The sequence below is a fragment of the Dendrobium catenatum genome, unplaced genomic scaffold (assembly GCF_001605985.2).
Source record: "Dendrobium catenatum unplaced genomic scaffold, ASM160598v2 original_scaffold_253648, whole genome shotgun sequence".
In the NCBI taxonomy this organism is placed as follows: Eukaryota; Viridiplantae; Streptophyta; class Magnoliopsida; order Asparagales; family Orchidaceae; genus Dendrobium; species Dendrobium catenatum.
In genome coordinates this window covers 18,078-34,434 of record NW_021572047.1, presented here as the reverse complement: position 1 = coordinate 34,434, position 16,357 = coordinate 18,078, and the positions used below count along the sequence as shown (strand labels likewise).

At 33.5% G+C, this 16,357-nt stretch overlaps 1 protein-coding gene across 9 annotated transcripts in view; it reads right to left on the bottom strand.

The window, feature by feature from the left end:
- The window catches only part of LOC110114366 (putative protein FAR1-RELATED SEQUENCE 10), a 28,131-nt gene extending 21,261 nt beyond the window's left edge, over nucleotides 1–6,870 (bottom strand). For 2 of the 9 annotated variants that reach the window (XM_028692662.1, XM_028692663.1), the window contains exons 1-2: nucleotides 6,441–6,868; nucleotides 6,024–6,373 (exon numbers count right to left, since the gene is read on the bottom strand). The gene's annotated coding sequence lies outside the window, so the exon portion shown is untranslated. Of the gene's footprint in view, nucleotides 1–5,778; nucleotides 5,941–6,023; nucleotides 6,374–6,440 lie in introns of all 9 variants that reach the window. The other 7 variants (XM_020847225.2, XM_020847229.2, XM_028692664.1 and 4 more) reach the window with 7 other exon arrangements.
- Nucleotides 6,871–16,357: the final 9,487 nt, after the last annotated feature.

Below are 16,357 nucleotides of genomic sequence, written 5' to 3'. Positions count from 1 at the left end.
ATTAAATTGTCTTCACCATTATTGTAATTCTTGAAAAGTTTATTAGATTTTGCATTAAGAGATAGTATTGCTTTCATATCAGTGTGCCTAGGGACAAGTTCACTTATGCTTAAAATCCTTATCGAACTTTCAGATGGAAACCTAGTGTAGGAGCAAGCTATACCTACTTATGCCCTTACTATATTTAAGATTGTCTTTCAAAATCACAATATTAAAGGGTGGCAGGGGATCTTGCCATGCGACCCAACCCACGCAACAACTAGGTAGAGATCTTAGGATGCTAGTATATCAGGTGGCAGACCTCCGAGATAGAGTGGATCAGATCGGGGTTTCTGCTGATCACCCTAGCAATAGTTAATTAGGCTAGAATACAGGATGTATAGACAGTACGACCACATGATGCTCTAACAACAACAATAGTACCAATATTAAGCTGACTACAACGTAGGCTTGATAAAAGCATATTTAAGAGCTGGGAGTGATCTCCCACGATCAGTGGAACTTCTTTCCTAGCGCACCCCTCTTTGCAATGTACCCTGGAATAGGAGCAAAACCCTTAATATCAAAACAAGAAAAAGAAGAAGAAGGAGACAAAGACGATGGGAGGGAGAGCTCTACTAATAACCTCGTAATTTTTAATTTTTATTATTTTATATTGTTTGTACTTTTTTATTTTAATTTCCTAGTTTTACTTATTTTGTCTCTACTCTTTATTATCAATTTTTGTAATTTCTAGTATTATTGAAATTGTAATTTTTGTAATTTCCTACCTATTTTTTTTCTGGAATAAATTGGTAATTTGAAAAAAATTAATGAAATTAAAATTTCTCTAAATTTTTCTTTATTATTTGTATTATTATTTTACTTTTTGTTTTAGTTATAACTTTTGAAAAATGTTAAAGGGAATATTTTTAGGTTTTTTTTTTAAGCTTAGCAAATTGCATTAATCAACAAAAAAGAAGAAGATACAATCAACTAGGAAACAAGAAGCCTATCACAATCCTTCCTAATCAACTAAACAAATGTTGATGGAAGTTCACTACCCAAAAAAGGATCCCAATAGTAATCCCCCAATATGGCATGATGTAAACAAAAATCAGCCACATTATTACATTTTCTAGGTACAAAATGAAAAATAACATTCTTAAACATTTCAAGAAAAGAAATATCCAATATTTGCTTCTTCTTATTCGAGGAGACATCTTCATGGAATTCTGAAGAAACTTTATGATATTCACATTATCTCCTTCAATAATAATCCCAATGTTGACCGACATCCAATGCTTTAAAAAAATTTTGAAATTAAGTATAGCTACCAACTCCAAGTATGCAACGTCCCAATGAACAACTTGCTTCCCATAAGTACAAAGAAATCTGCCTTAGCAATCTCTTAACACGCCTGCTATGCCCGCCATATTGGACTTTGTTAAAGCAGCATCCACATTAAGCTTGATCCAATCTTTAAGTGCGGGACACCAAGTATTCAACAGCTCTTGTTGATTAATATCCCAGCTCTTTTCAATTGGAAACATGTGCAAAAATGAATTGGATGAAAGAATTTTAGCAGCAACAATCAAAGCAACAGGACATGGTTTACCATGTTTAACAAAATTTCTGGATTTCCAGTTTTGATAGACAGCAGCAATATAGATTCTAGCAAGGCATGGCTTCAATCCAATTCCTTCCTTCAAGTCTTCATGACATTGGGATAAGCTATGGAACTTAGGTAAATTAATCCCCCATCGTCTCAGCAAGTCTAAAACAACATATAATTTAGTGCATTGAATGGAAATATGTTCTGAATCTTCAATTGCATTACATCCTCTCGGACAGCAGAGATTCTCTTGCAGCTTTCTCTTATACAACCATTCATTAATAGGCAATGCATTATTAAGTAATCTCCACCAAAATAGATATTCCCTGATAGAGATTTTCAATTTTTTCATCCACTTCAAATCAATCAAGTTGTTTTGCTGGATAGAGGAATTAGCTTCATACACCAAAGCAGTAATCGATTTGCCAGAATTTGAAATGATCATCTCCAACTCATCTTCTTCTTTTTCAATAGATATAGGAGTATTCACAATAAGTCTTATCATGTCTTATCATGTCTTCAGAAAAATAAGTTCTTAAAACCGTCATATCCCAATTTTTCTCATCATCAAGAAGAATACACACCTTTTTGTCTCGTAAATCAGTCAAATTGCAAGTGGCAGGCCATTTCTCAAGTCATCTATCCAGCAACCAGATGTCCTTCATAATATCAATATGAGTACTAGCAAATACATTCCATCTAACGATCGGCTTCAAGTGACAAGCTCCAACCTTGATGATCCGCCAAGAATATTTTTAGGTATTTAACAGTACACAGCTTGCAAAAATTTTCTAATGAAATAGTTACTAGTTACAATATAACAACTAATCCTTTCATTTTAAAAATTAAGTAATTTAAGATAAGTAAATTTGTAAAATTCATTTAAGAACTTGACAATTTATAAAGGAATATTGACTTTATGATTAATGCAAATTAAGTCTTTATATTAATCTTAAATCACCTAAATGCGTGTACTTACGGTATTATGAAACTTTTAACAAATTTTAGATTGGTATATTATGAGGATGTAAGAGACAAATATTCAACACCAAAATAAGTTATTTTAGAAAATAAAAAGAAAAAAATGAAAAATAATGAAAAAGGTTAAATAACTTAATATCAAAAATTAGTATCTGCAATATCTACTCCTGTTTAAAAATATAGTAGTAGATATCCATTCAAAATCATTATTAAGTACTTAGCCGAATAAAAAAAAAAGAAAAAATTAAAAATGTTTAATACTTAAATATCAAAAAATTAGTACTTGTAATGTCTAGCCCTACTTTTGTACTTCTAGAAAGAATTATTGAAATCCTAATACTTAAAGAAAGTTAATAAGATGATTTGATGATTAACTAAATGAATAATTTCATTAATTCTTAAAATTCAATAAACCCAAGTAAGCCACTCAAAATTATTCACCATAGAAATTCATATTAGAAAGTATATTAATTTAAAATGAGGGATCATGATGTTATAAATTATTTTATTGGAAAATCTTCCAATTTATGTATTATATAAATACTTAGATTTTTAATTTAATTTTATTTCAAAATTTAGACTTAGTACAAAAGATAGTTTTTTTATCACAGTGCAATTTAATTATTTGAGGAAAAGAAATATCTTAAAATTTGGGGGAATTTGATAAGATAATTTTTTTTTCATTCCATTTTACTTTTACTTTTAACCTGCATAACATTTTTAAATCATTCAACTATATAGATTTAGCAGTCTAGTAAGCGGTAGTAGTATGATATTTCTAGGCTGTCCTCGTGGGTTTGACACTCTTTTTCATCATTATTCTATTTGATACGACATGTGCACTACAGTTAAAAAAGGACTTATATCGTAGACAAATTAACGTTCCATTAGAAATTGAGTAGCGAGTGTAAGCTTAAGCACGAAACTTTGCATTTGCAAAGGCTAGATAGTAGTTGTAGCAATGTCCTGTCAAACATATAAAGTATGGCATCTTCTAGATCAAGGATGGCTATGATAACAACAATGAAGCCTACCTTGGCTTTTATTGATTAATAGGTGCAATTGCATGGATTGATCTTCCATAGAGATATGGTAGAGTTCATTTTTAAGGTGGATAATATATAACATATTGGTCAACTTTAGCGTTCCATGGTTTTCAAGATGTAATAATAGGAGTCAAGTTATAGGATGTAAACTTGTATGGATGGCCATTTAGGCTAAAGCTAGATTTTAATCAATAAGGATCCAGTGGTAACAGTGTAGGATGCTAATAGAGCACCATCATAACCGACTATGATTTTGGCCTAACCGCATTGATCCATCAAGATAACCATCAAAGTTATTCATTCGAAAGAGTTTGAGGAGTCATGACCTCTAGATTGGGCCATTCCCAGCTCTAATTTGTGTTGATAATATTTTTGAAGTTGTCGATATGCAACTTTAGTTGGGAGGGAATGTGATTGTAACCATGGTTTAAAATTCCGCAATATGAGGCTCGCCTTGAAGCCCGCCTTTGCGCAATTCCATTAAAAAACGCCTCGATGCTTACGCCTCGAATTTTTTTTATGAGGCTTGCTCCTCAACTTGGTTGAGGCCCGCCTCGCCTCACGCTATATATATTAAAACTTACATAAATCTTGAAGTAAATGCCCAACATTGGACTCTATAGGAGAGGAGGAGGGGAGAGAGCAATTCACCATAATGATGATTAAAACGAAGAACCCCTTAGTGATGACAATGCTGATGACCTATGAGTTCTTATGTGATATGTCATTGTTATTTATTTTTTGAAATTGGAATTGTATGTTAATGAAAAGAATAAGGATTTGGGAAAGATAGAATTTTGAGTTGAACTATATTTCATGTTGTCTTATTATTGAGATATTTTGATTTGACTTCATATCTTATGCTTTTTATGTTTTATATTATTCACTAATTAGTATATAAAAAATTTATCATTATATGTTTAGGCAATCTTTTGATTTTGAGGCTTACACCTTGAGGCTTACGCCTCGCCTCACGAATGAAAAATGCCTCAATACCCGAATACGCAATTTTAAACATTGATTGTACCAATCTTAAATGGAGTGTGATCATGGTTGTTATCGTTGTTTGTGGTTGAGGTAGTTAAATGGTCCATGAAGCTGCAGCAAAGAAAAGAGATGGGGGGAGTGGGATGCCACTAGGTAAGAGCATTGATACAAGATAACATAAGAGTAAAACCGCCACAATGTAATTAGAGAGAATAAATAAATGTAGGTGAAGAAGAATAGATCTTCTACTCATATTTCTCTGGATGCATAGAAGGTGTAGCATTGTTTTATATAAGATGTGACAGCAATAGTTAGCTGAAGTTAAGGACACGTGATTGTGATTGTGATTATGCTTGGAGAAGTAGTTTTGTTTGAGCTGCAGCAAGGGAAATGATCTGTAAAGGTGATTGGGCAAAACATTTTTTGTTATTTCCATTATTATGTGTAGAGTTATTAACAGTAACATAATTTAAGAATAATAAATAGAAAAAAAATGTGCTTTCCAACAAAAAAACAAAAGGAAACAACTCAACAGCTCCACACTCCTACCAACAATCTCGTGAATCTGAATCCTCCAATGCCAACTCAGAATTATATCTCCAGTCATGCTCTTCATAGGACTCTATTTAGTTAACTGAACTATTTATCTGTGTTAAAGGGGATCACTGTAGTATTTTTCTTCCGCTGATTGCTGAAATCTCCATAAACATCATTTTTTTCCCCTTTATGCAGGCTACAAGCAATATACCAAGGGTGCACACAATATTTTGAAGGAAAAAGTGAATATTTAATTTAATTTGACTATAGTTGGTAACAGGTTTCACTAGTTGCCCCTGTGGCGCTGCCTGTTAGTGCTAAAATAATAAAAAAACAGCAACAAATGAGCATTTACATACATACCACTTTATGTCATGCTATTTACATATTTAACACTCAAAACTTTAATATTTCATGTCTACCATCCATAGAAAACTTCAATGTCAAATATGTCATTCATATATTTCATTCATATCACTCATACCACCTATAAACTTTAATATTTCTTTTTTTAAAGTCATATTTGATTTATGGGTTGTAGGCCTGAAATATTAAAGTTTTGGATGTAAGATATATAAATAGGAAGATGCATATTGGTATGTATGTAAATCCCCCAACGAAAAAACATCTTACCTCTAAAATAAAAAGCTTTAGGAGAAAATCAATGGGTCTGACTAGATTTTGCATGTAGTTGGAAATTTAAACTGTGCTCTCCACTCTTTGTTCCTCACGTTTCTGTAACTTAGCCAGACAGGGAGATCCCTCAAGTTTGAGGGCGGAAAACCAAAATAAAGTCTGATTGCGATAGAAACAGAAAGAAAGTGATAATAACTGAATAAGGTGGGAAAGGAGGCAGGACTGAGTTCAGGAGACATTACTAGTTGCCAAGCTGGTAAGTTCCGAATCTTAACTGCACTGATGCACTGAAACATCAAGCTGCTAATGTCCGCAGCATTTGAAGCGTAACAAATCACTCAGCTGAGATGGAGAAGAGCCAAATGCGGGCATTTGCATGATGTAAGCTGTAAAGTACGACACCAGCTTGGACACTTCTAAAATAAAAAGCTTTAGGCAAAAATTAATAGGTCTGAGTAGATTTTGCATTTAATTGTAGATTTAAACCGTGTCCTCCAGTCATTGTTTCTCACGGTCCTGTAACTTAGCGAAACAGAAAGACCCATCAAGTTTGAAGGTGGAAAACCAAAAAGAAGACGGTTTGCGATAGAAACTGAAAGAAAGAGAAAATAAATGAGTATGGTGGGAAAGGAGACGTGACTGAGTTCAGGAGACATTACCAGGTGCCCAAGCTGGTCAGTTCCGAGTTTCAACTGCACTGATGCACTGAAACATCAAGCTGCTCATGTCCACAACATTTGAAGCATAGTGAAGCACTCAGCTGAGACGGAGAAGAGCCGAATGAGGGCACTTGCATGATGTAAGCTGCAAAGTATGGTACTAAGGTGATTTGGAGACGGCCTTCGGAACGGAAATAGACGGCGTGTACTGCTCGGAAGCATTTGGATTTCTTATTTTCCGGTGAGTAAAGCAACCGGCGGACGAGTAAGAAGAAGTAGGACCGAGCTCGTCTGGGGCTAGGGTTTGATGAGTTTGTCGAGGGAGAGCAAATTTCTATGCTATTTTTGACCTATTTAAGATTTTGCGTTCAACGCGCTGTGCTTTTGGAGATAAAGTTCAACTGTCGTGAGGAGAAATTATTCTGGGTGGAATTCGTTCAGAGAGTTATGTTAGATGCTTACGTGGAAAGTGAGAAGTTCCGATATTTATCTTGACTTGTGTCAACCCGACGATACTTGACCCGGTCAAAATCATTTTTCTTACAGCCAGACTCAGGCATAACGTTAAATTTAGGATTGGCGTTTCTTTTTTTTAGAGGCTTTTAAAACCGGACCGGTCAATGAACCGGAAGAAGGAGGGGTTAGAGGTTTGATGGTTCGATCGGGGTCGAATCGGAGTCGAACTGGATGACGTAATAAATATTTATTATATTTAAATATTATAAAAATGACACACATTTATAAATATATAACAAAAATTGAAAAAAAAAATTATAATACTTTTACTTATCTTATAGAGAAATGTTAGTCAAATAAATTCAAACATTTAAGTCTAAAGGATAAAAACTATATTACCATAGATAATGCTAAACCAATAGTTCCTAAAAGCATAATCACATCTATTTTTCGTTCCAAAAACATAACAATCAGTAAATCAAACAAGTTCCATATATGAATCAAATATAATAGCATTTGGTAATAATTAAGAAAAACATAACAATATTTTTCACTTGAAGACACAACCAATCATAAAAAGATGCAAAATTACTTTATACCAAGTGATAACAAAAACATAACATATTCATAATTAAAATCAAAGTTCACTTTCTCCAATTCAATAGTTTCAAAAGATCTCCTAAATTAGCATCATCAAATCTATCTATATAAGTTAGTCTCCAGGTCTTGATTCACAAAATGTTCAAACTCAAATGCATCTGATTGATCAGCCCGGTTATGTTCCTACATCTCCTTCATTCTCTAAAATACCTTCACCAACAAATAAGAAATATAAAAAAGATATTATTTTTGCTTTCAATTAAATAAATATTCAATTTCATTGTCAACTTATAATGTCCTGGCTTATCAAATGATATATTTTGTTCTTCAACAACTTGTATTGCATCCTCTTTATATATCTCATTTTCCAAATCCTATAAGTCAAGTTCTGGAGTTGTTTCATCTTCAAGTATCCAAAAATCAACCATTTCAACACATGTATAGTCCAGAGGATCATAATGTCTTTTTTTAAGTTGAAACCTAAAAAATGAATAAATAATTTTATGTTAAGATTAACATACTACTTAAATTGACACTTGTTCATAAATTTAATGTTAGATCATACCTATTCTTTAAAATTCAAATTATATCAAACATATACAAATCGTTGAGTCGTTGATGCTCTAAATAATTCTGTCTCTTTGAGTGGATTGTTCAAAAACACTCCAATTTCTTTCGTATCCTGATGAAGATGATGTTTGGCTGAGAATTCTTATAGCAACTTTCTGCAAGCTTGGAGCACTTGATCCAAACATCTTCCACCACTCATCTACATATTATCAAGTTTGAGAGTTTAGTGAATAAGCATATTTGTATAAATATATACACATGTTGAAAGTAAAAAAGAGAATTACCAGGTTGCATTTCTTTCGTCATTATCAGTGCAATTGGTTTTCCAAAGCTTTCTAAGCCATCATGAAATAATCTGACTTCATTCATTGCAACGGTGGGCTTAGAGCAAATATCTTTATTTCCAATTAATTCAACTAAACCTTAAAAAATTCCTGGCTTTTGACAATAGTTCTCTCTATCATACTGAAAATGAGGATTGAGAAAATATACTGCTGCATGGATGCCTTGTCTTAATTGAGTATCCCATCTTCTTTTTATTATAGTAGTAAAAGGCTTATATGATCTCTTTACATTTCTGAACATAGCTTTAATTATCTTTCTTGCTCTATAAATGCCATCATATAAATATCCAAGATATGGTTTTTCATTAGAGTCAATAATATGCAATAATTTAATCAAAGGGTCTGATATCTTTGAAATAATAAGACAGTTATCCCAAAAGTTCAAGTCTAAAATAATTGAAAATACCTCTTTTCCCTTGGAAGTTTTGGATATCTTTGAATCCACAAAGAACTTGCTTGTGATAAGTGTTTGTAGGTCATGATGATGCTCATGCACACTTTCAAACTTATAAATGTTGTAAAACGAGTTGCTCCAAGACGTACGATCTCCTTCCAACCTGGCCTTTTCCTAAGCCATGCAAGTATGAAAATATGATTATAACAAAAAATTGTCAACTTTGATGCTTTTTTTGCTAGGTCCTCTATAAGAGGCATACTGCCAATATCTTTCAAAATTAAATTCATACAATGGGCGGCACAAGGAGACCAGTAAATATTATTGAATCTTTCATGTAATAGTTGACCTGCCTTTTTGTAATTAGCTGCATTATCAGTAACTATTTGAACAACACTCTCTTAACCAACCCACTCAACAACCTCAGCAAATAAAGAGCATAAAGTGGTAGCATCCTTTGTGATGTCTGAAGCATCAACTTATTTTTAAAAAGCTATACCACGTGGACAATATATCAAAAAATTGATTAAAATTCTGCTCCTACTATCAGTCCATCCATCTGCCATAAGTGTACAACATGTTTCCTTCCAAGTTTGTCTATAACTATCAATGAGTAGCCTGCATTCTTCCTTGCAATCCCTAAGTAAGTTGACTCTCATGTTATGATAACTGGGGAGCTTATAACCAGGACCTATTGCAGCAATAGCATCAACAGCTTTCTGTGCATATATTGAAGTAAGAGCATTAAAAGGAATACAAAAATAAAAAAACCATCTTGCTAAAGCCATATCTGCACGGTGCACTACTTCCTTAGATGCTAAAGCACTCTTAATTGAAGATTGGGCACCTCGTGTAATTCTAGGAGCAAAGAATGTATCTATATCAGAAGCTTTTCTTTTTCCCTTACTAAGTTCTGAAACATGTGCATGAGAAGATTATGTTTTTGGTAGCGAGCAAGAATCTCTCTCTTCATCTATAGCATCATCCACAGTAAATGGTGTACTGTCTAACTCTTCCTGTGCTTGTTGTTTTTTCTTATAATTTCCTTCAAGTTTTCATTCATTTGATATCTAACATCATCTGGAACCTTTTTGCAAGTAGTTATATTCCCCTTTACACCTGCTAAATGTTGTTTCATTCTATTAATTCCTCCTCCCTTGTATGAAATACCACATTGTAGACTCTTAAATTGTTTCTTCCCATCAGGTCCTTTAACTTCAGCAAAATAGTTCCAAGCAATATCTATTTTCTCACGCACAACATAAGTTGAATTTGAAGTCTGATTACTAGGTGCTTCCATTCTAATTTGATTTACCAAATAAAATCACATACAAATAAATTAAAACCATGCAAAGTAGAAAACTACAAAGTAAAAAAGTATAACGTAGAAAATAATGGAAGGTAGAAAAGTTTTGAAAATTATGCAATTTAAAAAATCACAAAGCTAAATCAACACACAATGCATACCTCAAAGAGCCGAAATTTTATATCACTTGAAGTTCCACCACAACCTAAAGTCACCAACCTATAAGAAAGACAAAAATATTACACAATTCAATGATTGGAAAAACCTAGTAATAATACTAAGAAAGACAAAAGTATCACACAATTCAATGAAGCCTTAAGGGAAAGATATTGTGTTTTGCATTTTTTTGTTTCAGAGAAGAAAGGCAATAATACATGAAATATCTTATGCAGTTTAAACAAGCAAGGGATCCTATTGAATGCTCTATAGGTCACTGTTTAACAACAAATTATCGGCAGAAGATTGAAGATAACAAATTTAACAATAAATGAGTATAATATCAGTTAGAATAACAAATTTAACAACTCTATTTTGGCATTTATCAACAAAATCTTAGAAGCCAAATTTAAGCAACAAATAAAAATAAATATTAGAAGATTATTATTTAAGGAGATTAGCCAACAAAGATTTTGATCTTCTAATAATAAAATATTACTCTGCATATGTTATCCAACCAAATAGGAATGTTTACCAGCCAACTAAGTAACTAACTAAAGAGAAATGCTTATTGGTGTAAAAAGGATACCATAAAAAACATCAAATGAGAATATGAGATGAAGATTGAAGATCATATATGAATAAGATAGAAACTTCAGTCCAGTTTATGAGAAATTTACTCTATAGTCACTGTTTCTTTCCCTTATTTTATATAGCGTGAAAGCTATCAAAAGATTCAAAACTAAATTGAGCAGATATAGATAGAGAGAGATATGGTGTCCCTCGACTCTCTTTCTCACACAATCTCTCTCTCTCTCTCTCTCTCTCTCTCTCTCTCTCTCTCTCTCTCTCTCTCTCTCTACAAGCCCGTCGTGCACAGCCTCTCCACTATATTTAATTTGCACAGCCTCTCCTTCATAAGATAAGAACTTAAAAAAATCAAAAAACAATTTAAGAGATTTCGTCATTTCGGTTTAAAAATAGAGCAGATACAGATAGTGTTTGCTGCTCCACAAATCTCATGCATTTGTTGATGTAGAGAACACTAAAGAGTAAAGATTTTGAAATTGCAAATTTATATTGCATTTTATTGGATATTCCCGAATGCAAGGAGAAGAAAGTTTGGCCTACTACCAAATGCAAGGAGAAGCCGAGAAGGAGAAGCATGTGAAGAACTCACAGTGGTTGGAGAAGATAACTTGAGCACGAAAGGGAGCTTCGATTCCTGGTCGGCTTTGAGAAAGAAACGAGTCGTCACTCAGCTTCGCGAAAGAGAGAGGGATTCAGAAAAGTGGAGTGGACCGGAACGTCGGGAAGAAGAAGAAGCCGAACGAATGTGAACAGTAGGATTTTTTTTTGTTTTAATATCAGCTTGATTCATCCAAACCGCATGAGCAAATCCAACGGTACAAAATACCTGTTTGCCCGAACCGTCCGGTTATCCGAAACTGGAGCCGGTTTGTCGGTTCAACGGTCGAACAAGCAATTCGACCGGTCCAACGCCGGTTCGACGCTAAAACATTTTGATGCCAACCATAACCGGCCGGCCGGCCGATTCGTGGTTCAACTGGTTGAACCGGCCGGTCCGGTCCGATTTTAAAAGCTTTGGAATTTAAGGCGTGAATCACCGCAATATATAACGCTTTCAGCCAAAATTTTCGCAGAAAAAATGGCGATGAAGATGAAGATTGATCTGGATTTGGAGGAGGATGCTTGTTTTTTTAGCAGACAATATTCTCACAAGGCTCGGAGGAAGCCGATAACCTAAATGCAGACGTCCAGGAAACGAGCGCACATGAAGCAGAACAGTTAAAACCAGAGCGACTAGACAGAAAGTTCAGCTTATCGGTAAAGTTTACCTCCTTCCAAGTTTTTTTTACAGCAATGTTGCCATTAAATTTCTTTACAGAGTCAATGTTGCCAAGTTTTATTTACAGCGTACTTTTATCAACAATGTACATAATGTTAAATTGTAATTGACTTAAAAAGAATACTCGATAGTTTCTATTTTAAGTAGTATTTAGCTATGGTATAATAAGGAATTTGTTGAACGATTTTTGCATTGTTAAGTTTTGTTGCGTATTCATTGCTTATTTGTTTGATATACATTGGGTATTTTATTGCTTATTTGTTGAGTATACATTGCATATTAATTGTGTATTTACTGAGTATTTATTACGTATTTGTTACGTATTGTTCTGCTTAAATACTACTTATTAGTTGTGTATGTATAGTTTAGTATTTATCAGGATGTTTATGTTAATGAGAAAGAGGCATACGAGGCTTATTGTAATTATGAACAAAATCTTAATTTTAGTGTTCGTAAGGATCATCACAGTTACTGTCCAAATTCCAAAAATTTAAAATCCAAGGACTGTTTGTTCGAAAGCTGGTTTCAAGAAGTTACCTGATCTTAATATCCAAAGGAAATATCGAAAATCAGACACCTGAACTGGTTGTCCAGCATTGATTAGGTTTACAATGGATGAATCTGAATCTTGGAAGGTGAAAAAATTTATTGAAAATCACAATCATGATTTGCCTAGGCCAGAAGACTGGCATCTTCTTAGATCATGCACGAATGTGTGTGATGAAAAAGCTTCTGTTCTTAAATCAATGACAGAAGTTGGGATAAGAACCATTGATACATTTTTCTTCCTTGCTGATGAAGTTGGAGGTGTCAAAAATATTAGATTCATGAGGGATGCGTATAACTTTATTTAAAAAATAAAAAAAGCAAAAATTGAATTTGGGGACACTAATACTTTGATTGAGTTATTTAAAGAACGTTAACTTAATGATAACATGTTCACTTGGGATGTCCAGAATGATGAATTTGATAGATTGTTAACTTTTTTTTGGGTTGATGGGATTGGTAGGATAGATTATGACTGCTTTGGTGATGTGGTAATTTTTGATACAAGTTATAGGCTTAATAAGTATAATTTGGTATGCGCACCATTTGTCGGGATTAACAATCATCGGCAAAACATTTTGCTTGGGGTGGCTTTCTTGTCCGAAGAGACAATTGAATCATTTACGTGGCTGTTTATAACTTTTGTGAGAATGATGGGTGATAAACATCCAAAAACAATATATACAGATCAAGACTAGGCAATGGCTAGGGCCATAGAAGTTGCACTACCTCACAGTCGCCATAGACTATGCCAATGGCATATCCGTAAAAAGGCTCCATCAAAAGTATCGTTCTACAATACCAATAACAAAGTTAAAAGCCTCTTCAATAAGTGTTTGAGAAAATGTGACTCTGAGGAGGAGTTTGAGAATACATGGGCTGAATTGATTATACAAGGGAACCTCCAAGCTCATGTTTGGTTGCAGGATCTTTATATGATAAGGAATAAGTGGTCAACATCCTTCAATAAGGATTGTTTTAGCATGGACATTCTATCCACACAATGTAGTGAGTCTACTAATAATGTTTGCCATGACATTTCTAAGCCCACAAGTTCTATAACTGATTGCATTCTAGGTTTAGAGAAGGTAATGAGGAATTGGCGCCGGAATGAACAGGATGAGGATTATAGATGCAGCCAGTCCGAAATAGAACCTGTAATAAAAAACTGCTCAATATTAAAGTAAACTGCTCAATTTTATTCAAAGAAAATATATTCATTTTTTGAACAAGAATTTTTATAAGGTGTGGGTGTAATGAGTGTAGAGCTTCAGTCTTATGCTTCTTCTAAATTTTTTGTCTATTACACAAAGAAAAAGGATCATTCTAAACCATGGGTTGTTGATTTTTATGCACAAACTGGTAACATTCAATGCTTATGCAGAAAGTTTGAAATGATGGGTTTATTGTGTTCTCACTGCATAATAGTTTTGAGGCAAATGACTATTGGGAAAATTCCTGAAAAATACCTACTATTGTGATGGTCAGCACGAGCTCGACAAGATATATATTCTGATCAAAATTTGAAAGAAAATTGTCAGAATAGCTCTGAAGCTAGTAGCGGATTCATATTCAGAAATTATATCACCAGGTTTGCATATGAAATGAGCACACGAGCACAGCTGAATGAGGAGGGTGAACAATTCCTATTGGCTTCGATGAAGGATATATATGAAAAACTCAATTTGATTGTTTATGGGAAGAGAAAGAATGACAAGTTTACACAGGGTGGCAGTGTAAAACTGAAAGATCCTCTAAAGCGTAGGCCTAATGGCATATCCAATGCTAGGCTAAAAATCCACTGGGAAAAGAAGCCAAAGAGTATAATTTTATTTTCTGACTAATTGATTTATTGCCTATTATGACATATTGTTATTAAATTTTTTAACAAGGAAACCACTAGTGAAGAAAAACACAACAAAAATTTCTACTCCTTCAAATCAATGTAATTTCACAAGCATGCCCGAATGCTTAACGGGGGATTTCATAAATTCTGTACACTCTAATCAACCATCAGCTCAGCAGTGTAATTTCACAAGCATGCTCGAATGCTTCACCGAGGACTTCATAAACATTGTACATTCCAGTCAGCCATTAGCTAAGCAGTGCAATTTCACAAGCATGCCCGAATAGTTCACCACTGGATTCATATCCAGCATACCGTCTAGGCAGGTATCAGTACAGCAGTTCACAAGCATACCCGAGTGCATGACCAACGAATTTATAGCCGGGGAACCGTCCAGTCAGCCATCAGTAAAGTGAGCAAAGCATTCTAATTTTACAAGCATACCCAAATGCTTCACTGAGGAACACATAAAAGGTGTACGTTCAAAAAAGCCATCAGCAATATACTTGAAGTTGATGATGGATATCATTAAATCAGAAAATTAAATGTAATAAGAATATTTGTATTATTATCTTTAGAAATATTTATTTAAATAAGAATATTTGTTTTAGCTGTAAATTTTGATTTGCGTATGGCCTGCATATGCAATGCGTCATGGATGCATATACAGAGCATATGTAATGCGTATTTTCTATGTTCCTCAAAATTATATGTTGCCTGCTTCTATTATTCACGAGACAAAGATTTTCCATTATTATTTAAGAATTTTAACCCATTATGAATGTAAAATTTTTGTAATGTTTCCTATGATGATAAAATAATTGAAGGAATACATTGAAACAATTAAATTCTAATTAAATAATTTTTTAAGAAAAAATCAAGGAACCATGATTTACGTATGAACGGCATATTAAATGCGTATAGAATGTGTATACGGAGCATATCGAGTGCGTACTTTGTTAAGCCAAAGAAAAACCTTTTTTAATCACAAGGAATCAATGATCAATGGTGAGAAACCTAATATTCAACGCTTCCTCATTCTTTTCTTCACGAGATGAAGCATTCCAAACTCCTTTGATTCTTCATATATCTCTATTGAATGCTAAACCAATGAAATATAACCCCCACTCTCTAGAACTATCACTTGTGTAGCACAAGGGTGTGCATGTATCATTGAGAAAATTTATATAATCATTTTATAATGATCCTAAAATGAGTATTTAGAGGATTCATATTGAAGGAATACATTGAAACAATTTAATTCTAATTAAATAATTTTTTTAAGAAAAAAGCAAGGAACCATGATTTGCGTATGGATGGCATATTAAATGCGTATATGGAGCATATCGAGTGCGTACTTTACAAAGCCAAAGAAAAAACTTTTTTAATCCCAAGGAATCAAGGATCAATGGTGAGAAACCCAATATTCAACGCTTCCTCATTCTTTTTTTCACGAGACAAAGCATTCCAAACACCTTTAATTCTCCATATATCTCTATTGAATGCTAAACCAATGAAACATAACCCTCACTCTCTAGAACCATCACTTATGTAGCACAAGGGTGTGCACATATACTATGTATCATTGAAAAAAATTTTATAATCATTTTATAATGATCCTAAAATGAGTATTTAGAGGATTCATGTTGAAAGAATGCATTGAAATAATTAAATTCTAATTAAGTAATTTTTTGAAGAAAAAATCAAGGAACCATGATTTGCGTATGGATGGCGTATTAAATGTGTATGGAATGCGTATATGGAGCGTATTGAGTGCGTACTTTGCAAAGCCAAAGAAAAACCTTTTTTAATCACAGGGAATCAAGGAT